This window comes from Dendrobates tinctorius, unplaced genomic scaffold (assembly GCF_039654945.1).
Source record: "Dendrobates tinctorius isolate UK_male_01 unplaced genomic scaffold, ASM3965494v1 ptg000098l, whole genome shotgun sequence".
Classification (NCBI taxonomy): Eukaryota; Metazoa; Chordata; class Amphibia; order Anura; family Dendrobatidae; genus Dendrobates; species Dendrobates tinctorius.
This window is the reverse complement of record NW_027361766.1, coordinates 12,553,360-12,576,531: the sequence shown is the minus strand read 5'-3', so window position 1 is coordinate 12,576,531 and position 23,172 is coordinate 12,553,360. Positions and strand designations below refer to the sequence as shown.

General features: G+C 44.0%; 1 long non-coding RNA gene across 1 annotated transcript; it reads right to left on the bottom strand.

Moving 5' to 3' along the window:
* Positions 1–13,090: 13,090 nt before the first annotated feature.
* Positions 13,091–22,856, bottom strand: LOC141099070 (uncharacterized). Its single transcript, XR_012234410.1, has 2 exons — positions 21,988–22,856; positions 13,091–21,900 (listed from the first exon to the last, which is right to left on the bottom strand). It is a non-coding gene; the product is annotated as an uncharacterized lncRNA (long non-coding RNA).
* Positions 22,857–23,172: the final 316 nt, after the last annotated feature.

The following is a 23,172-nucleotide window of genomic DNA, read 5'->3' as shown; positions in this document are numbered from 1 at the left end:
TATATACAGCTGATGAAATAAGTATTGAACACGTCACCAATTTTCTAAGTGCATATATTTATAAAGGTGCTATTGACATGAAATTCTCACAAGATGTCTGTAACAATCCATTCAATCCACACAGGCAAATAAATCAAACCAGAGATGTCCATAAATTAAGTTATGTCAATAAGAAGTGACATAGAGAAAAAGTATTGAACACGCTTACTGAAATTTAAGGTTCCTTTTACGAACCCTGAACTTTAGTTCCTTCCATAAATTTTCTATTGGGTTCAGGTCAGATGATTGGCTGAGCCATTCTAGCAGCTTTATTTTCCAGGCCTTTCTGTAGCTTTCCTCATGTGGACCTTGGCTCTTGGATAACACTTCTGACAATTCTTTTCACTTCTGTCTGAAATCTTGCGTGACGCACCTGGTTGTGGCCGTTTATGGTGAAATGATGTTCTTTCTACTTCTGTATTATGGCCACGACAGTGCTCACTGAAACCTTCAGTAGTTTAGAAATTCTTCTGTAACCAATGCCATCAGTATGTTTTGCAACAATAAGGTTGAGAAGGTATTGAGGCAGCTCTCTGGTTTTACTCATCATGAGATGTTTCTTGGATGGCACCTTGGTAATGATACCCCTTTTTATAGGCCATCAGTTGAATCAACTGATATTATTTCTTACCAAGTGGCATGATTGCTTTCTAATTACTGATAGATTTCAGCTGGTGTATTGACTTTCCATGGCTTTTTGCACCTCTCTTTCGTCATGTGTTCAATACATTGATCCTGTATCATTTCATTATTAAACATAATACATGTGTGTGAATATATTAGTGAATAAATATGTTGTCCTGCATGTTTAATAACTTTAAAGGATTATACAATTTTCTCTCTGTCCATGGCTACCTCTCTGCTAATGCTCTGTTCTTTGCTTGCTGACAGTCTGTAACTGTAATATAGTGACTAGAGCTCACTTGACCACTGTAGCTAATCACAGGGCTCAGTGGTAATGTCTACTTAAAAATCTCTTTAAAAGCTGATTAAAATATTGAAGATGAATATGTATTTTTTATTATTTTTACCATTTGAACTGGAATGTGAAATACAATAGCATCATGGAAAATGATGTAAGGCTAGTTTCACACTTGCTTTTTTTTGCAGCGCGTTTTTCCCGCAAAAAAACGCATTGAAAAAACGCATACAAAAGCATACAACTGCTGCGTTTTTTTCAAGCATTTTTATGAGCATGCATGAAAAAAACGCAGCGTTTTTATGCGTTTGTATGCGTTTTTAGTGCGTTTTTACCGCGTTTGCGCTTTTTTCCAACATTAGGTGGCCCCTCACACTAACCCAAACCATGACTTTACTAACCCTAACCCTGACCCTAACCCTAACCCTGATCCTAACCCTGACCCTAACCCTTAACCAAACCATACTTAACCCTAACCCAAACCCTAAACCCTAACTAACCCTAACCCTAACCCTGACCCTAACCCTTAACCAAACCATACTTAACCCTAACCCTGACCCTAACCCTTAACCAAACCATACTTAACCCTAACCCTGACCCTAACCCTGACCCTAACCCTTAACCAAACCATACTTAACCCTAACCCTGACCCTAACCCTAACCCTGACCCTAACCCTTAACCAAACCATACTTAACCCTAACCCTGACCCTAACCCCAACCCTAACCCTGACCCTAACCCTAAACCCCCTTAACTAACCCTAACTCTAACCCAAACCCCTAAATTCCATGGTTAACAAAAAAAACGCATGTGCAAAAAAACGCATACATGAGCATGCCAGTGCGCATGTATGCGCATCCATAGGCTATAATGGCCATTTTTAGCGCAAAACGTGCGCATATGTGCGCATGCGCTTTTTTGCAGGGCCAAAAAATGCAACATGCTGCGTCTGGAAAATACAAACGCACACCCCAAAAAAACGCAGCGCATGAAAATCGCATACATGCGCTTACCAGCGCGCAGGTATGCGCACCCATGTTAAATATAGGGGAAAAAACGCATGCGCACGTATGCGTTTTTTTCCAGCGCAAAAAAACGCAAATGTGAAACCAGCCTTAGTATTGTTTTTCTATGGCTGGTTTTGTTCATTGGGAAAGAGGAGCCATAGTGGCACTACTGAAAACAACTTCACTTGTGAAGTAAAATAGTATAAGTGAAAATACTCCTTTGTAACTATATATTTTATTATTCCAATTCTTACATACAGTGTGTACGGAAAGTATTCAGACACCTTTAAATTTTTCACTCTTTGTTTCGTTGCAGCCATTTGGTAAATTCAAAAAAAGTTGATTTTTTTCTCATTAATGTACACTCTGCACCCTATCTTGACTGAAAAAAACAGAAATGTAGAAATTTTTGCAAATTTATTAAAAAAGAAAAACTGAAATATCACATGGTCATAAGTATTATACCACTGTATAAAAATTGAAGTTACTTAGTAGAAACTTAAATCTTAAATTGCCTTGTTTTAAAATGTTAAATAGTTTTATTTCCATGGTTAAATGGTACAAACTTGTGTGTTTGTGGAATTTATCTGTGCTACTCCAGCCCTTTTGCCCCACATCTTACTGCAGACCAAAGAAAATGCGGCCAATCGAAGGGAAATCATGAGTTGATGGTCGGTCACCAAGGATACAGGGACACATTGGTCCGTATAGAGCTGTAAACACAAAACTGTAGGATATTAAAATGTAATAAAGACTATTCACAAAGATGCAATAGAAAACAAAGGCTTCATACTCTATCCTTTCTATTGTATCTATACTCTAATCTTTGAGTGTTCTCATTTAGGCCTGTTTCACATTTCAGTTTTTTTACTTCAGTCAAAATTCGTAGTTTTTGAAAAAAACGGATCCGTCTTTTTTTTTGATGGATCCGTTTTTTCCCCATAGACTTACATTAGTGACGGATTGCAATGGATGGTAATCTGTTGCATCTGTTTTTTGACGGATCCGTTAAAATTTTGGCGTCCGCTTTCTTGAGTGGACGGAGAATGAAATGTTTTTTGGCTGCGTTGAAATAGCGGATAGCAATGGATCCAACGCTGTCCGCCATGTGTTATAATGGACGCCTATGGGTGACGGATCCGTTGGTAACCGTTGACGGAATCCACCAATGGATCCACCTTTTTACACTGAGCATGCCCGGAAGAATTTCTTTTCATGATATTGTGACACCCCAGAGTCCGGTTGTCACAGTGACATTGCCTCCCTCTATGAGGTGAAGTCATGCTTGGAGGCAGAAAGGGGACCCCCATGCTAGGTAACATAGATTAAATCACAATCCCTGCTGCAGGTCAGAAAAGGGAGTTGCCTTATCAATTCTGGCCAGCAGAGGGGGTTGGTGAGTCAGCTAGAGGTGAGCTGAGGGGTTGTCATGGAAACGAGAGCAGCTGTGAGCTGTGAGGAAATGACAAGACAGTTAAAACGTGAGGAAAAAAGATCTTTCTGGAAGATCCAGTCAGTTCAGAGGAGGGAGCTGATCTGAGAGGAGTTCAAGACAGGCAGCTGATCTGACAAGAGGAAAAGGACAAGAGCAGAGATAAGAGGCTCTGGGAAAGCTAAAACTGCATATAGCAGACCCCTGAGCGAAGCGCTAATAGGGAGAAAAGGGACGTCAGAGTCCTGGGTGGACAGGAGCTGTATGTCCTGCCGCCGAATCTGAAAGTACAGGGAATTGCAAATTCCTGTGCGACATTGAATACCTGAGGGCACGACAGCAGATAAGGAGCCCTGGGCCGACGGTGAAAAGGACAGTACCCATGGAATAGGCTCATGCTGACAGCCATACAGGTTAGTGAAATCATCACGCAATTGAGGGTCGCAGCTTAATTATAAACAGCGGAGACCCACACACAAAGCGCAGAAGGAAGGTCCTAAATCACCACCTGGCAAGGTGGATCCCCTGAATGCCTCCAGGCGAGCCGGACTCATTCCATCACCTGAATGTGGTGCTCCGGATTACAACCACTTTCAAGTAAAAGGTAAAGAAACTGCACCTCTCTGTGTCTTTCTCTCATTTTTCTGCACCCCAACGTTCACAGCCATTTTGACTATTAATTTAACATCTTTGCCCTGAGACTATTGCTCTACCTGTGGAGAGCTATTTTCACCTCAGCTGCGACGCACCAACAGTCTCGGGAACAACACCGCTGTGCTGGTCACCACTGACCAGAATACCACAGGTGGCATCACGTATTTAACCATCTATAAACTATCTTCATTTTTACCACATAAATACCACACATCTTTCCCCTATTTTATTACTGGATGCCTCTGGGCCACGGATCGGGTCGCCGCCGAGACACCGTCCCCCATTGAAGACGACGGCACGGTACCGAGTTCCCGCTCCCGGCCCCGCGGGGCGCTCAGACATTTAACCCCAAAACCCGTTCTGGCAGAAACAAAAATCTCTCTCTCTCTCCAGAATCCTATAGCTTTAAATTTCTGAAATTACTAACTGAAACGGATCCGTAAAAAAAACGGATCCGGTGCATCCGTTTCTTACATCTTTTGGCGGATTTCAACTGCCGTCAAAAAACTGAAATGTGAAACAAGCCTTAGGAGTTCTGGAGTATGGATACAATTGTTTAAGATACAAAATCATTGTGTCTAATTGTATCCACACCTGTTCTGTGTGTGTTCTCAGGCAAGAGATCCGGAGTGCGGATACAATAGAGCGTATAGGCTTTAAAGCCTTTGTGTCTTTTGCATTCAAACCTGCTGTGTGTATGCTCTGGAGTGTGGATACAATAGAGCTTATAGGCAATAAAGCCTTTGTGTCTTATTGCATCCATACCTGCTCTGTGTGTGTTCTCAGGCAGGAGATCCGGAGTACGGATATAATAGAGTGTATAGGCTTTAAAGCCTTTGTGTCTCATTGTATCCATACCTGTTTTATGTGTCCGCTCTCAGGCAGGAGCTCCGGAGCACAGATGCAGGAGTTCTGGAGTACGGATACAAGAAAAAGTATAGGCTATAAAGCCTTTCTATCTTATTATATCTATACCTGCTCTGTGTGTGCTCTAAGGCAGGAGCTCTGGAGTGTGGATACAATAGAGCTTATAGGCAATAAAGCCTTTGTATCTTATTGAATGCATACCTGCTCTGTGTGCGTTCTCAGGCAGGAGCTCTGGAGTGTGGATATAATAGAAAGTATAGGCTTTAAAGCCTTTGTGTCTTATTGTATCCATACGTGCTTTGAGTGTCCGCTCTCAGGCAGGAGCTCCGAAGCACAGATACAATAGAAAGTATAGACTATAAAGCCTTTATGTCTAATTCTATCCATACCTGCTCTGTGTGTGTTCTCAAGCAAGAGCTCCTGAGCACAGATACAATAGAAAGTATAGGCAGGGTCAGACTGGGGTGCATGGGCCCACCAGGGGAATGGACTCTAGGGGTCCACCCTACGGTTATATGCAAATATCTGTCAGTCGTTATCCCCATTATAGTGGAGCATCGGCTGTAAAACACAGGCGGCTCCTGCACATCTACTGTGCGCCCCCCTAACTGGATGTATAATTACAGTAGCTTACATTAATGGGGTTCTTTGGGTAAAACAAGTTATCACTGATCCATGGGCTCCACAGGATAGGTTATCACTTAGGTCCGACCATTAGAAACTGCACCGATTGGAAGAATGAGGACGTTTTATCCCTGATAGGACACTTATCCCCACTTTAAAATGGATCGGCAGATGGGATATCTGACCGAAGGTCCATTCATTCTCTTTGGGGCTTCTATAAAAAAACAAGTGCAGCCACGGAGGGAATGAATGGATCAGTGATCAAGTCAGACATATCACTCCAGTCTAATGGGGATAAAAGCTCTACATTCTGCTGATTGGGTCCGCATAATCCGCCGTACAATATTATGGGCAACCACATAGTCCACCATACAATATTATGGGCAACCACATAGTCCGCCATACAGTATTATGGGCACCTCATAGTCCACCATACAGTATTATGGGCAACCACATAGTCCTCCACACAGTATTATGAGCACCCACATAGTCCACCATACAGTCTTATGGGAAACCACATAGTCCGCCATATAGTATTTTGAGCACCCACATAGTCCGCCATACAGTATTATGAGCACCCACATAGTTCGCCATACTTATGGGTACCTCATAGTCCGGCATACAGTATTATGGGCACCACATAGTCCGCCATACAGTATTATGGGCAACCACATAGTCCTCCATACAGTATTATGAGCACCCACATTGTCCGCCATACAGTATTATGGGTACCACATAGTCCACCATACAGCATTATGGGAAACCACATAGTCTTCCATACAGTATGATGAGCACCCACATAGTGCGCCATACAGTATTATGGGCACCTCATAGTCCACCATACAGTATTATGGGCACCTCATAGTCAGTCATACAGTATTATGGGCAACCACATAGTCTGCCATACAGTATTATGGGCAACCACATTGTCTGCCATACAGTATTATGGACAACCACATAGTCCGTCATACAGTATTATGGGGCACCTGCTCCTTCATACAGTATTATGGGCCCCCTGCTCCTCCATGCAGCACATTATGTCCTCCCTGCTCCTCATTGCAGCACATTATGTCCCCCTTGCTCCTCCATGCAGCACATTATGGCCTCCCCTGCTCCTCCATGCAGCACATTATGGTCCCGCTGCTCATCCGTGCAGCACATTATGGCACCCCTGCTACTCCATGCAGCACATTATGGCCCCCCTGCTCCTCTATGCAGCATACTATGGCCTCCTCTGCTCTGACACAGCTTCCAGGGAGCATGGTGACGAGAATAATATACTATTAAACTGCGTAGGCGACAACCGTGGGGCTCCCAGAAACCTATTTTTCCATTCATTGTGGCCCCATCAGGTAGCCGGCACAGCTTCCAGGGAGGGTGCTGAGATAATATATACTATTACACACTGCGTAAGCGACCACTGTGGGGGCCCCCAGACTGGGGGCCCCCACGGTGGTCACCTACACAGTGTAATAGTATATGTCACCACCCTCTCGTCACGCTGCAGGAGTCAGACAGGGAGACCGGCAGAGAGCACACAATACCACCACCACACAGCCGGGCCGGCACTGCGGGACAGTGATAGTCGGGAGCCGGCAGAGCTGCATGACTCCGAAGAGGAGGACACTGGACACACTGGGCAGGCCACAGGGCTGCAGGAGTCAGACAGGGAGACCGGCAGAGAGCACACAACACCACCACACAGCTGGGCCGGCACTGTCCGGCATTGCAGGAGAGCGGTAGTCGGGAGCCAGCAGAGCTGCATGACGGAGGAGGAGGACACTGGACGCACTGAGCAGCCGCAGGGCTGCAGGAGTCAGACAAAGAACCCGGCAGAGAGCACACACCACCACCAACACACCGCCGGGCCGGCACTGTCCGACACTGCAGGACAGCGGTAGTCGGGAGCCGGCAGAGCTGCATGACTGATGAGGACACTGGATGCACTGAGCAGGCCGCAGGGCTGCAGGAGTCAGACAGGGAGTCTGGCAGAGAGCACACAACACCACCACCACCAAACAGCCGGGCCGGCTCTGCAGGACAGCGGTAGTCGGGAGCCGGTCGAGCTGCATGACCGAGGAGGACATTGGACGCACTGGGCAGGCCGCAGGGCTGCAGGAGTCAAAGAGCCCGGCAGAGAGCACACAACACCACCACCAATACACCACCGGGCCAGCACTGTCCGGCACTGCAGGACAGCGGTAGTTGGGAGCCGGCAGAGCTGCATGACCGATGAGGACACTGGACGCACTGAGCAGGCCGCAAGGCTCCAGGAGTCAGACAGGGAGTCCGGCAGAGAGCACACACCACCACCACCAAACAGCCGGGCTGGCACTGCAGGACAGCGGTAGTTGGGAGCCGGTCGAGCTGCATGACCGAGGAGGAGGACATTGGACGCAATGGGCAGGCTGCAGGGCTGTAGGAGTCAGACAGGGATCCCGGCAGAGAGCACACAACACCACCACCACACAGCCGGGCCAGCACTGCAGGAGAGCGGTAGTCGGGAGCCAGCAGAGCTGCATGACCGAGGAGGAGGACACTGGATGCACTGAGCAGCCGCAGGGCTGCAGGAGTCAGAGAGCCCGGCAGAGAGCATACACCACCACCAACACACCGCCAGGCCGGCACTGCCGGCACTGCAGGACAGCGGTAGTCGGGAGCCGGCAGAGCTGCATGACCGATGAGGAGGACACTGGACGCACTGAGCAGGCCGCAGGGCTGCAGGAGTCAGACAAGGAGTCCGGCAGAGAGCACACAACACCACCACCACCAAAAAGCCGGGCCGGCACTGCAGAACAGCGGTAGTCGGGAGCCAGTCAAGCTGCATGACCGAGGAGGAGGACACAGGACGCACTGGGCAGGCCGCAGGGCTGCAGGAGTCAGACAGGGAGCCCGAAAGAGAGCAAACAACACCACCACCACCACACAGCCGGGCCAGCACTGTCCAGCACTGCAGGAGAGCGGTAGTTGGGAGCCAGCAGAGCTGCATGACCGAGGAGGAGGACACTGGATGCACTGAGCAGCCGCAGGGCTGCAGGAGTCAGACAGAGAGCCCGGCAGAGAGCACACAACACCACCACCACACAGCCGGGCCGGTACTGCAGGACAGCGGTAGTCGGGAGCCAGCAAAGCTGCATGACCGAGGACACTGAAAGCGGCACTGGGTAGGTCGCAGGGCTACAGGAGTCAGGGAGCCTGGCAGAGAGTCCACCACCACAAAGCCGGCAGAGTCCACACCACCACCACCAGGTCCACACCAACCACACAGCCATCAGCCGAGGACAAAGTTGGACTAGTCTGTGACTGTCAGTCTCCCCTAGTGTCCCCTGGACCCCTTCCCCTGCTATTTTATACACTCACCGGACCCACGGACCGGAGGGCTCAGGGCTGCCTGACTCTGTACAGTACACTGTGTAAGTTAACACACAGGAGCGGGAGCAGCAGGATGAGCGGCGACGTCCATCTCTTTTGTTCTGTGTGCTGGCGCTGCTATTAGCCAGGCAGCAGCCAGCTACAGAAGAGGAAAGAGCGCGGGGCGGGGTGACTCACCGCCCATCAAGAACAGGCCGCCGCGCCAACCACTGCAGGAAGGTCACGCGGCGGCCAGGGTGTGACTCATCGCGCGAGATCAGACGCTCAGGAGCTGCCGCCGGAGACAGCCAGTCAGGGGGCCGCCGCCCGACCGCGCGCGCTCTTAAAGGGCCCGGCCCCTAAACATTTAAAGGGGCAGGAAATTTAATGGGCCCACCGGGCATTTACCCGGTACCCCGCCAGACCAGACCGAGCCTGAGTATAGGCTATAAAGCCTTTGTGTCTTAATGTATCCATACCTGGTCTGTGTGCATTCTCAGGCAGGAGCTCCTGAGCACAGATACAATAGAAAGTATAGGCTATAAAGCCTTTGTGTCATATTGTATCCATACCTGGTCTGTGTGCGCTCTCAGGCAGGAGCTCTGGAGTGTGGATACAATAGAAATAGGCTCTAAAGCCTTTGTGTCTTATTATATTCATATCTGGAGCTCTGGATACAATATAAAATTTAGGCCATATTTCTGTCATATTGTGTCCATGCCTGCCCTGTGTGTCCGCTCTCAGGCAGGAGCTCTGGAGTATGGATACTATAGAAAATATAGGCTATAAAGGCTTTGAGTCATATTGTCTCCATACCTTGTTCCTCTGTGTGTGCTCTAAGACAGGAGCTCTGTAGTACGGATACAATAGAAAGTATAGGCTTTATGTCTTATTGTATCCATACCCGGCTCTGTGTGCACTGTAAGGCAGGAGCTGTACGCTCTTCTTTCTTCAGCTGCGCACTTCAGGTGCAATCGGTGGAGCTGTCAGGCCCTGGACACCCACCAATTTGTATGCAATTAAAAGAACAAAATACAAAAAAAGGTTAGCAAACATTTAGTTACTCTTTAAGCAAATATTGCTAACATGTTCTATGAGATGAATTGTGTTACCATATCACTAAGTGCTTTTCCCCACATTTCACTAGGAAAAACTTTCCAGACCGACGACTCTTCTTGCCATATTTCTTATAACATTATATTTTGTAAAACTAATATCTTATAATGAAATGTCAGTACCAGTTTATACCACTATACATAAAGAAACTGGTAGCTACTGTATAGGCCAGTGCAGAGCACAGTCATAAAGGGTTAGTGCACATACATGCATTTTTTGGGGGAGTGTCTAGTAGCATGAAATATACCGTTTTAATGTAAAATAAAATGATCCCATCTGTGAGAAACTTGTACCTTCCTGCCCCAATAAAAATCAGCAATAGACCTCCATTACCTGCCACGTGCTATTAATAATACTGGTGTCTTCCCTTGTTGCAGAGGGGCACATGACAACGTCCAAAAACAGAACTTACGTGCAACTGCAACTTCTGAACAACTTATAGCCATGTCTGTCGACATATCATACATTAAAGGGGTCATGGACCACTTGGACAACCCCTTCATAAATGCTGCAGTTGATTGCACTGGCCTACCGTACCAATTATATTCAAGTGATGTCGACACCGAGTCAGCCAGAACTCACGTGACATTGTTATACCACATGAACTCTGTAGCCTAGAGAACCTTATGTCTGAGTTTCATCCAAGAGAAGTGTGAGAGCTGCTGCCCATAATCGGCATCTGAAACGAGCGCTCACGTGTCCTAGCAATGTCCTGTCATGCCCAGGAGATTTGGTGCCAATATCACTGATGCAGTAGATGAATATAAGATTTTTATTATTTAATATAGGGACCTATAGAATTTAAGGAGTTGTCCAAGTAGTGGCTAATTGGATGGATAAAGGGGTTATCATCATTTACTTCTTTTATTTACCTCTTTCTGGCATAGTGAGACTTTATGGGACTACTTTAGCCAAAGTGACATTTTGGTCAAGGTGGAAAAAAGAGCAAACTCATACCTGACTGCTGCAGCCGGAAGGGGGAGCAAGCATATTTTATTGTGTTAGGACCACAATGGACCAATTTTATACGAAAAGCATAACAACACAAAGTTTTTACAGTAAAAAAAAGTATACAACTCCTTTAACAAATAATGTAGCCAAATAACTATGTGTACTAAACATATTTACAGTGTTTATTTTTCTTGTTCCATAAAGTGTGACACGGTAACAGAAGACATGGTGAAATCTCACTGGAGTCCTGAAACTGCTTAGAGAAGTTCAGGAGAAGATACGCAAATTGTTCTACTCGAAAACAGGTAACATACGCATGGTGTTGAATCCATATTTGGGGCTGCTCCAGTGACATCTGCCATTCACTTTGTGGTCGGCACTACTGATGAAAGAGGCAGCACTGCCAATACCACTTGGAAGAGGCAAGCGCAGTCCAGCAAGAAATACTGGAATGGCTGTTGTGTTGCTGTCCAGCTAGAGAGAAGATGTGGTGGGCTGTTAAACTTCTCACCAGATCCATGCAGTGGCCTATGGCAGTACCACAACCTATTGAAATTCCCAGGAGTCTGCTGGGAGTTGCCGATCATTGTGATTGGTTTTTCTCATACATCAATGGAGAAATATCTGATATCTTGATTTTGACCCAGCTCGATCCAGACCATGTCAGTTCTGTTATTCCTTCATTGCTAAAAGCCAGGGATGAGCTGAGACGTCTATGGATTTGCTTTGATTGCAATAAAAGAGCTACTATTCCATATGTAAGTGCTTTTCCATTTATACTTCCTCCAAGAGCACCACACTGGAACACAGAGTGCCAACCACTTTGTGCTTTTTCCCGTTATTCCTTCTGACTTTGACCCTGGCTCGACTGACTTTGCTTTTGACTGACTTGCTTGTACCTGACATTAGCTATTCCTTGGTCTACAATTTTGTCTTGTGTAATCCTAGAGAGAACAATGGAGTGTAACATCCAAAGGAAATTCTTGAATACTAGATATTATAAAATTATCAATCTTTATTAAATATAACAAAACACGTGATACATTAATTTAAAAATTTCAGTAATGTTGATCATGGATGACACATAGGACACGGATAGCAATAATGTATCAAGCTATGTCAGCATAGAACAACTGAACCCCCATATACATATAGGACATACCCACTGTGACCTGTTTATCCTGTTATGATTCTAAATACCAGCCAGAAAATACCCGGAATCAATTTGAAGTAGTCACTGGTGCATGGTCAGTCATAAACAGCAAGAGCCAATATGTATAGCATGCTTTGACACAAGCCCCCCCCCCCGGGCGAAACCCAGTGCAAAACGTGCGTTGCGGCCAAGGGACCGGGTGTGCAGTATCAGATGTCCCACACGGGTAAGCTTGAGGCTAGTAACACTTGCTTCCTTTGCACTTGGCACTTTAATTTTCTGTTACACATATTGGCTCTTGCTGTTTCTGACTGATCATGCACCAGTGACTACTTCAAATTGATTCCGGGTATTTTCTGGCTGGTATTTAGAACCATGACAGGATAAACAGGTCACAGTGGGTATGTCCTATATGTATATGGGAGTTTAGTTGTTCTATGCTGACATAGTTGATACATTACTGCTGTCCGTGATCTGTGTGTCATCACTATTCCATGATCAACGTTACTGAAATTTTTAAATTAATGTCGTATCACGTGTCTTGTTATATTTAATAAAGAATGATAATTTCATAATATCTAGTATTCAAGAATTTTTCCTTTGGACGTTACACTCCATTGTTCTCTCTAGGATTATGTATGATGGGAGTTGTCCTGTTGTTCCCATGTAATGTGGCATCTCTCACTGGATAGTGTGGATTGATGCTTATAAATATGTTGGATTTTGTCAAATTGATTTTGTCTTGTGACTCTGTCCCCGGTTCTGTCCTAGCTACGTTAACTACTCTTGCCTCAGGTTCACTGCTCTGGCCAGCAGCTACAACATCAACTCAACCCAGAGGACCCCATTGTAAATCCTGGCCGTGGGACAGACTGACAAATGCCGTTGCGTATGTCAGCTTCTATGGATAAATTGATCATTATGGCCATGTGGACTTAGATGTGAAACCATAAATAATACAACAGCTAGAAACAAACATTCTGGAGACTCTTTATTTTGATATGATGAAGTGCTTACAATATTTGTCACACATAAAACATTTTACACTACAAATCTGACAACATTTCATATGTGGAGACGAACATTAATAATATTCTGTTGGAAACAAGTTATAGCTTTTATTTTAAATCACAAAATTGTAGCCGAAGTGGAGATATGATGATGAATTTTAGGATATACATTACTGTTATCACCTAATTATCTAACCAGTTTGTGCCATTTTACTATAACTACTGATGTAGCGAAGAAAAGTCTAGAAAACTCCGCTCAAATGTCTCTGGAGGGTCTCTGAACTGATAATGGAGCAGACATTTTTCTGGATTTTCTATCTGCAGCCTGAAATTGCTCTTATCTATGGGACTTGCATTTGTGGGGAAGTGAACATCATGTTTTTTAGTATTAAATTTTAAGTAAAATCTTTTAAATATATTTGGACATCAAAACCCGCAAAACTGGATTCTCCTTTAGATTCTAAATTTTTCATTGAACCCAATGCAGAAAATTGACAAGGAATCTGGAACATAGATTTTGTATTAACTCGACTCATCAGTGTAGCAGCCGCAAGCAGTTTTTGAAGCAAAAAACACAGATTTTTCAGGCTTCTCAGTGATTTTTATTGTAAAGTATAGGGCATCTTCAGAGTGGAAGACACCTGAGGAATGGTCAGCTCATTGCTTTTACCCACTTGGCGTTCTTGGAAACCTGAAGAAATTAAAATACGTTCAAAAGACTAATGAATATATGAACAGCAAGTCTTTTTGTTTTACATAGAAATGCACGTGTCCATGTTTTTGAGGGTTTTCTGAGTAGTTTTACAGGTGGTTTTGATCGCAGCTTCAAGTCTCCTAAGGGGACTCTTGAAGCCAGCAAAAAGTAAAAAAAAAAAAAAAAAATATTTAAAAAATTGAAAATATATAAAAGTTGAAATCACCCTCTTTTGCTCCATTTGAAATAAAACCTTAATAATAATAACAATGACACATATTTCATATTGCTGCATTCAGAAATGTCCGATCTATCCAAATATAAACTAAATAAACCCGATTGGTGAACTCCGTAATGAGAAAAAAATCAAAACGCTAAAACTAAGGTTTTTTTGGTGGCTGCAACATTGTAAGAAAATTCAATACCAGGTGATCAAAACATTGTATCTACCCTAAAATATTATTAATAAACACGTCAGCTCAGGGAGCAAAAAATAAGCCCTCAGCCAGCCCCAGATACTGAAAAATGGAGACACTACGGGTCTTTGAATATGAAGCCATTTTTTTCTTTTTACAAACTTTCGATTTTTTTTTTTCACCATTTAAATAAAAAAGAACCTATACATGCTTGCTATATGCCAACTCATAATGACTTGGAGAATCATAATGGCAGATCAGTTTTAGCATTTTGTGAACATGGTAAAAAACAAAAACAAAAAACAATTGCGGAGTTGCACTTTTTTTTTGCAATTTTACAGCACTTGGAATTTTTTTTCCCGTTTTCTATTACACTATGTGGTAAAATCAACGGTGGCTTTCAAAAGTACAATTCGACCTGCAAAAAACAAGCCCTCACATGGCCATATTGATGGAAAAATAAAAAAATGTATGGCTCTGGGAAGAAAAAAAAAACAAAAACGCAAAAATGGAAAATACCAAGATCATGAAGGAGTTAAAATATGTTCTCAATCTGCTGCGAGAGCTGGAAAAAGTGCCTCCGGGGGACAAAAATTATGTGGTCCATCTTGGGCAAATAATCTGAAAAATTCTCCAAACCCATTTATAAATAAACTGTATATCAGCTGTACTGTGTAGATTAATATCACCAACAGTGAATAGTTCTTTAAGCAAGGCATTCATCACTTTAGCTAAGGCCGTGTTCACACATGGCACATTAGTAGGAGACAGGCTTAGAAAAGAATCGGTGCAGAATTTAGAGCACGGCAGTGGCAGCATGCTCTACTTTGCCCGGGATTTTTTTAATAGCATGGAAATCTGTTTTCTGTGTGACTGTGTGTGACTAAATTATTTTGTTGATAGATTGTGGATGTTAAGTCTTCCTTTATTATTTGGCAACTTGATTGATTATCTGCGAACTCATCAAATGCTGCTACAAAAATATTCAATAGAATAGCTAATTTGTACAGTAAGAAAGCAGTATATATATAGCAGCGCTCAAAGCATACAGAGACAACGCTTACCTTGAAACTGCTAAAATATGGTACACAACATAGGACATTTTATTGCTTTTTTCACTTTACTCGTGTGTCTATTACAAAGATAGACATGGAAATGAGTGGATAAATAAATGGATATGAGATAGCTAGCTAGATAGATAGATAGAAGAGCCTCCTTAAATAAGGTGGAGTTGTTCACACAGGGCTCCTGCCTAGGGAATAATAGGCAATGCTAGCCTATGGGAGTAATGAGACTGGTATAGATAAAAGTGTGGGCAGCAGGCCTTTGCCTAATAGCTCAGATAGCTTTGTAGTTAGCGGCCGGATGGCCTAAAAAAATTTTCTATTGTGAAATTGCTTTGTCTTCTACTTGAGGTCTACATGTGCTTCTCACAAAATTAGAAAATCATCAAAATGCTAATTTATTTCAGTTCTTCAATACAAAAAGGGAAACTCATATATTATATAGAGTCAATACAAACAGAGTGATCTACTTCAAGTGTTTATTTCTGTTAAAGTTGATGATTATGGCTTACAGCCAATGAAAACCCAAAAGTCATTATCTCAGTAAATTAGAATACTTTATAACACCAGCTTGAAAAATGATTCTAACATTCGAAATGTTGGCCTTCTGAAATGTATGTTCAATAAATGCACTCAATACTTGTCGGGGCTCCTTTTGTATCAATTACTACATCACTGCGGCGTGGCATGGAGGCACCTGTGATACTGCTGAGGTGTTATGGAAGCCCAGGTTGCTTTGATAGCAGCCTTCAGTTCATCTGCATTGTTGGATTGTTGGATCTGGTGTCTCTCATCTTCCTCTTGACAATACCCCATAAATTTTCTATGGGGTTAAGGTCAGGCGAGTTTGCTGGCCAATCATAGTTACGTATGTTGAAAAAAGACCTAGGTCCATCAAGTTCAACCTTTCTCCACCAATTGTATATTTTGTCACTAATCTACTGTAACTATAACCTGCAATGTTATGTGTATCAATGAAATCATCCAGCCCTTTTTTAAAAGCTGTTAGCGTCTGCCATTAATACCTCTTGTGGTCGGCATTCCACATTCAGACTGCTCTAACTGTAAAGAACCCTTTCCTGTTTAGCTGTCGGAATCACCTTTTTTCCCCCCGTAATGAGTGCCCCCTAGTCCTCAGCACGGTCCCCCAGTTTTTTATACATGTAAATGAGATTTCCTCTAAGGGTATGTGCACACTGTGCAGGTTTGTCTGCGGATTTCATAGCGTTTTTTCAAGCAATGGAGACATATAAAGTTTTACAAACTGAACTGGAGAAAAAAAATTGATGTAATTTCCTTGTCCAGTCCCTTCTTCTTCCATTCTCCATCTTGCCAAAAAATCACAATGAGTGGATGGGAAAATGAGCATCAGAGCGCCCATCGCACTGAGCAGCGGAGCACCCAGCAGAGTGACCAGCGCACACGAGCACAGTGCGCAGCTATGGCTCCGCAAGCCCTATAGAATTAGGATTCTTGAGTTCCTGCTGAAAATCTTTAATCGCCACACATAGCAGGTAAGTGAAAGTAGATGTAAAAAAATACTGACGTCTTTGGCTAGGTTCACATTGCGTTCGAGCAGCCCGTTCAACCCATGCGAATGGACTGTGTTACCGCAACTTCTTTTTATGATCGCGTTATGTGATCCTTCTAGCGCAGCTGCTCCATCTGCGCTAGCATTGGCGGACCCTCGGACGCTGCAGACCGCGTCCGAGGGTCCCTCACAGAATGACAGCACATCGCTAAGGTTGGGTTCACATTGCGTAGGTGTTTAACGCATTCGTTACATAGCGGCATTAACACTATGTAACGCATCCGTTACATAGCGGCATTAACACTATGTAACGCATCCGTTAACGCACCCATAGACTGCCATAGACGAGCACATCGCTACCACACGTCATAATCGGCATGCATTAGCGATGTGCCGTCATTCTGTCACGGATCCTCGGACGCGGTCTGCAGCGTTCAAGGGTCCGTCACTGCTAGCGCAGATGGAGCAGCTGCGCTAGCGCATAATGCAATCATAAAAAGAAGTTGCGTTAGCGCAGTCAGTTTAATGCATGTGTTGAACGGACTGCCATAACGCAATGTGAAGCAATGTGAACCTAGCCTAACGCATGCCAATTATGACATGCGCTAGCGATGCGCTCATCTATGGCAGTCTATGGGTGCGTAAACGCGTCCGTTACATAGTGTTAATGCCGCTATGTAACGGATGCCTTAAACGCACACCTTTAATGCAATGTGAACCCAGCCTTTGGTTTATCACTGTGTTGTGTACTAAACAATATTTTTATTTTATGTGCAGCAGCAGAGAAGAAGATGAGCACGGAAAATGTGGGTGCACTCACTGGTAGCGGAGTGCACAGAAAAGGGCCATTTTTATGTGCTCTACACTGATTTGAGGAGGTAAGTAGACAAATTTCAAAATATATTATCCAAATTAAAATGTGTATGAAAAAAAATAATTAATTGATCATTTTTTTTCAGGTATAATTTTCAGATTTCCAAACAAATTTGTGTCCTTCTGCAGACTAACCATCCCGGCATTTGACCGACTGCTGGAAATATTATCACCCCATCTTACCTTGGCAGATACGGTTATGAGGAAGGCCATCACTGCTGAAGAAAGGCTGCTCATCACCTTGCGGTAAGTAAATTATTTTTGTTTTGCATGTCATTAGGCCTCTTTCACACGTCAGTGTGTCCGGTATGTGTGATGACAGTTTTCACATGTACCGGAGACACTGACACACATACACCCACTCAAATAAATCAGTCTATGCATATTTCAACGTGTTTTCGTGGTCCGCGTGTAAAACACGATGACATTTCAGATTTTGACCAGTTGCACGGTGCACAAATTGGCCCGCACACGGAGAACACACATTGATGTTCTCTGTGTGACACGCATTGACACTAGTGAAGAAGCGCTACAGGAAGCGCTGTTCCCTGGCGGCAGGTGCTGAAGATGCTGGCTTCATTCTCCCCTGCACTGCATGATTTCAGTGCCATCAGGGAAGAATGGGATTTGTCTTCATCACCTGCCACTGTGTAACTGCACTTCCTGTAGCACTTTTTACCCTGCCAGCCATCCGTGTGGGAATGATGCAGCACATGGGTGGCACACGGTTGACACACATGTGCCGCAAACACAGACGCACTGACATGGATATCTTTGGTACAGTGTTTTGCGGTACCGGACATATCATGATGTGTAAACACACCTAGAATCTGTCTGCATTTGTTGCAGCTACGTATAAGATGCGGCCACTGCCTTTCAGGGATTATCTGTAGCATTCTATAATTAACCTCCTCGGATAATGCGATACCACTCTCCGACTTGCTTCATCGCTCTACTGCGCAGGCGTACTTTTGTGTCCTGATGAGGATACACCAAACTCCGGAGGTGTGCATGCGCTGGGCCACTCAGACCTTTTCTGGCGCTTGCTCACTGCAGGAATTTGTTCTTCCCTCTACAGGGTAGAAAAGTACGGCTGAGCAGTAGAGCGTTGCCTCAAACAGAAGGCCGGCGTTAAGAAAAGATTTTAGTGGCCGGACACGGACATGCAACTCCCATCTGACATGATCGCCTCACGCACTTGTGTCCAATTTTTGCAATTTGAAGCTGTGTTGTTGGACCGGGGTGTGAGCGACAGAATAATAGAATGCTTCAGATAAGACCAGGCGTTGACCGCATCTTGCGGCTATAACTGCAGACAGGTTCCATAACATTTTTGTGTGACGTTTCTAATTTTTTTTTTTTTGCCACAGGAGAGAGCTACACATCCCTACACCTCCAATTTAGAGTTGGTAAATCCATCATCTCTCAAACTGTGAAGTGCACATGTACCGTGATCTGGCAGAAGTTGCAGCCCGTGGTGATGCCTTCCCCAACTGAGGAGACTTGGCTGCAGGTTGCAGCAGGCTTTCAGTCTGTGGCCAATTTCCCAAACTGCATAGTGCAGTTGATGGAAAAAATGTAAGAGTGCATAAGCCACCACGATCAGGATCACGCTTCTTTAATATAAGAAGTATTTTGCAGTGGTCCTGATGGTGGTGGCTGATGTACATTACAAATTTGTTGCCATTGATGTTGGTGCCTATGGTAGTACTGGGGACTCTCGGGTGTTGCAAACATCACAGATTGGTCAGCAAATTCTTCAAGATTGCGGAACGCTCCCAGCCCCAAGACCTTTGCCGGGTTCCACACATCCAGTGCCCTTTGTGATGGTATCGGATGAGGCGTTTCCCTTAATGACAACCTTGCTGCGCCCATACCCACGAAGGGGACTGAATGCCAGGCGGAGGATTTTTAATTATCGGCTGAGTCGTGTACGCAGATATGTGGAATGCACCTTCGGGATCATGACTAGTCAGTGGAGAATCTTTCTCACTGCCATCCAGTTGGATCCAGACACCATTGACACTGTGATTAAGGCATGCTGTGTTCTCCACAACTACGCTCGCGAGTACAGCACTGACGTAGATGTGGAATACCAGCAGGCACAATTTAATCCAGTGTGGAACGTGGGTCTGGGAAGGCCATACAACTCTGGTGTACATGTCAGAGAAACTTTTACTGACTATTTTATGAGTCCTGAAGGTGCCGTGCACTGGCAACACTTCTGTGCTGGTGTTGGGCAGCCTGAACAGCAGTGAAGGATGGAAGAAGATGGAGCGACACAAAAGAAGGACCCCTCAAGCTTTTTTTTTTTTAATTTAAATTCAGTATGTATTTTTCTGTAATAAAAAATTTTCATTTTTAATTTCAGGTGTGTTATGTTTTTGATTTACTGTGTTTAATTTTTCACCTTCACACAGTGCAGTGCCCATACTCTATCACACCTCTCCTCCATCCCGTATTCCCGGGCCCAGATTCCCATCATACATAGCCTCCATCACATAATCACTTGCACATATACCATCACACATATCCTCCATAACATAGTACTGCACTCATATACCCATGACAATAAAGTTGAACATATAAAAATATTTTATTAACAAGAAACAAAGCATGACAAGCATTGTCATTTTTTAAACATGTCAAAATAAATTATGGTCCAAAAAGTAGATATTTATGAATAAATCAACAATGTTTGTAGGATAATGGTCACATAAACAGATATCCTGCACAATGTGCCACACATCCAAAAAATCCACCAGGTGGAGAAAGCAACAATGGCATAAAAATAAATACCAGCCAATTTATTGTTATAAAGTATATTCTTAGATATGTGGGGAACTGGTCACTTATGAACAGGTTGCTGGAGAACTGAGCAAGAATACATAAAGTTAATGCATTTGGATTATAAAGGAAAAACCTGGTGACAGGTTAAATGCCATTCATCCCCGTCCTTACTATATTTACATCTTACATCATAGTGTTATTGTAAGACGCCAGAACATCTGATAAAGGTGCATTTTCCCTACAACAAACTGGGTATCTACAAAAGATCTTATAAGTATTGATACTCTGGGCAGTATCCGTATGAGTATGATGAGGGGTCAGAATTGAAGGTGGCTGTCGGTGAGGGTCCAATCCTTTTTGAGGTTCCTGATTTTGATGGCTGCTGTGGGACTTGTGTGGGCCGGAAGAGTCCAAAAAGATCCATGATATTGTTGTATGGAGCGATTGGAGCAGGGTCCTCCAAAGCTGTGAGACTCATCTATGCCAGGCACATAAAAATAGACTGCCTATCAGTCGTCAGGGAGCGAGCCTTACTAGCTATAGTTAAAGCGAAAAACTCAAACAGATACTCTGAAGTTGATTTTTTGATTAACTCCAGAGTCTCTGTGGCGGCTTTGACGCTTTTATCCTCATTTTTTGGGGGGGATTTTTTCTTGCTTGGCTCACCTGTCACCGGATAGGCAGTTCTTTCTGTAACAACCGCTTCTGCGGAGACAGATGGGCCAGCAGCTGATGAAGAAGTGCACCAGCAGAAGCGGTCAACAGCTCCAGAGGAACCTGCTCCATCTTCGCACTCTTCCTCTGCTGGACAAATGTTCCCTTGAGTACTGTGGAAAAAAATAAAAAATCTTATTAGGGTATGTTTCCACACTGCGTATGAGCAACGGTTTGAACGCAGCAAAAACCCCGCTGCGCCCAAATTGCTGCCCACTTTTTGTTTCCATGCTGATAATGCATGTTTTCATTGAACACATGCTGAATCTTGGCATGCCATCAATACAGTGTTCTAGTTATCTTGTGGAGACAGAGAGCCAACACAAGATAAATAGACATGCTGTGGTGTCAAATGACGAGCCACATATTCCGGTAACGCAAGTCTAGCACTTCAATCTTTGTACGCAGAGTGGATGCGTGATTTCCAAAAATCCATACCCACTTTGCTGTAACATCTTGACACTGCGGATTGTGCTAAGCCACATTGAAACCGAAAGGATAGAAATCATTACCAATTTCCTTTTTTTGGGGGAAATAGTTACCTCCGCAATGTCCGGCTGGTTACAATGAACTGAAGCTCATGAAAGAAAGGGAAAGTGTGCCTCTTTGGTGGTGAAGATCCACTTTTCTGCAAGCTGGATACATATTTTTGAAAGCGATCCCTCACTGAACGCCACCTCTGCTTCACATCTTTCTCTAAAAAATCAAAAACACAACATTAATTAATTCACTATCCATTTTTTACCACATGTAATATAAAGTGTAAAATAACATTATAATTACCAATTTGCAACTGCTTTGAACTTGGGAATGAATGCCATTCCAGGTAAGTTCCACAAAGATTTTGTTCCAGCAGACTTCTTTAAAATATCGGTCTTTAAAGCTGTCCTCTGCTGGGTCCCATATTGTGGGATGTTCATGGACCTACAATGTATACAATTATGTCATTACATATTATATCAAGCACACAAATAATCTAAAAACCTTCTCAAAAAATCTATCTATTTATATAAAACCTCTACCCAAACTCCAGGCCTAAACAGAACCCTAACCCTAATGGCCACACGTCGGGGCTCGGAAGGGAAGTTGTGATATTTTGGAATGCATATTTATATGGAATATTCTGTGGGTGTTAGGTTTGCGTTTGGCAAACCCTGATGTGCGTAAACAGTAAAAACCCACAAGTGACCCTATTTTGGAAACTAGACACACCAAGGAGCTTATCTATATGTGTGGTGAGCACTTTCATCTCCCAAGTGCTTCACATAAGTTTTTAAGAACGCAGAGCTGTTAAAATAACAAAAAATCTTTTAATTTACCATTATTTATTTGAGAAATTAGACCCCCAAAGTTTTTGTGCAATTTGCACGGAGTACACAGATACCCCATATGTGGGCGAAACCACTATTTGTGAGCACGGCAGAGCTCAGAAGGGAGAGAGCACAGCTTGATTTTCAAAGGCAAAATTGCGTGGACTCAATGGTGCCACCATGTCGCGTTTGGAGACCACTTGATATGCCTAAATACTGGAAACCCCTCAATTAAAACTCCAACCCTAAACCCAACACATCCCCAACCCTAACCCTAATCCCAACCCTAACCCTAATCCCAACCCTGATCCTAATCCCAACCCTAACCATAATCCCAAAACTAATCCCAACCCTAGCCCTAACCCAAAATTTAAATTGGGGGGACCCCAAACAAAAAATGATGTGGGGTCCCCCTATATTTTAGGGCCAGAAAGACTAAGCAGACAGCTGCAGTTTGATATTTAGAGCCTGGGAAGGGGGTTAATATCAGGCCGCAGCTGTCTGTGTAGCCTTTCTGGCGCTAAAAATAGGGGGACCCCCCAAAAAAATTACGTGGGGTCCCCCTATATTTTTGGGCCAGAAAGACTAAGCAGACAGCTGCAGTTTGATATTTTAGAGCCTGGGAAGGGGTTAATATCCATGGCCCCTTCCCAGGCTA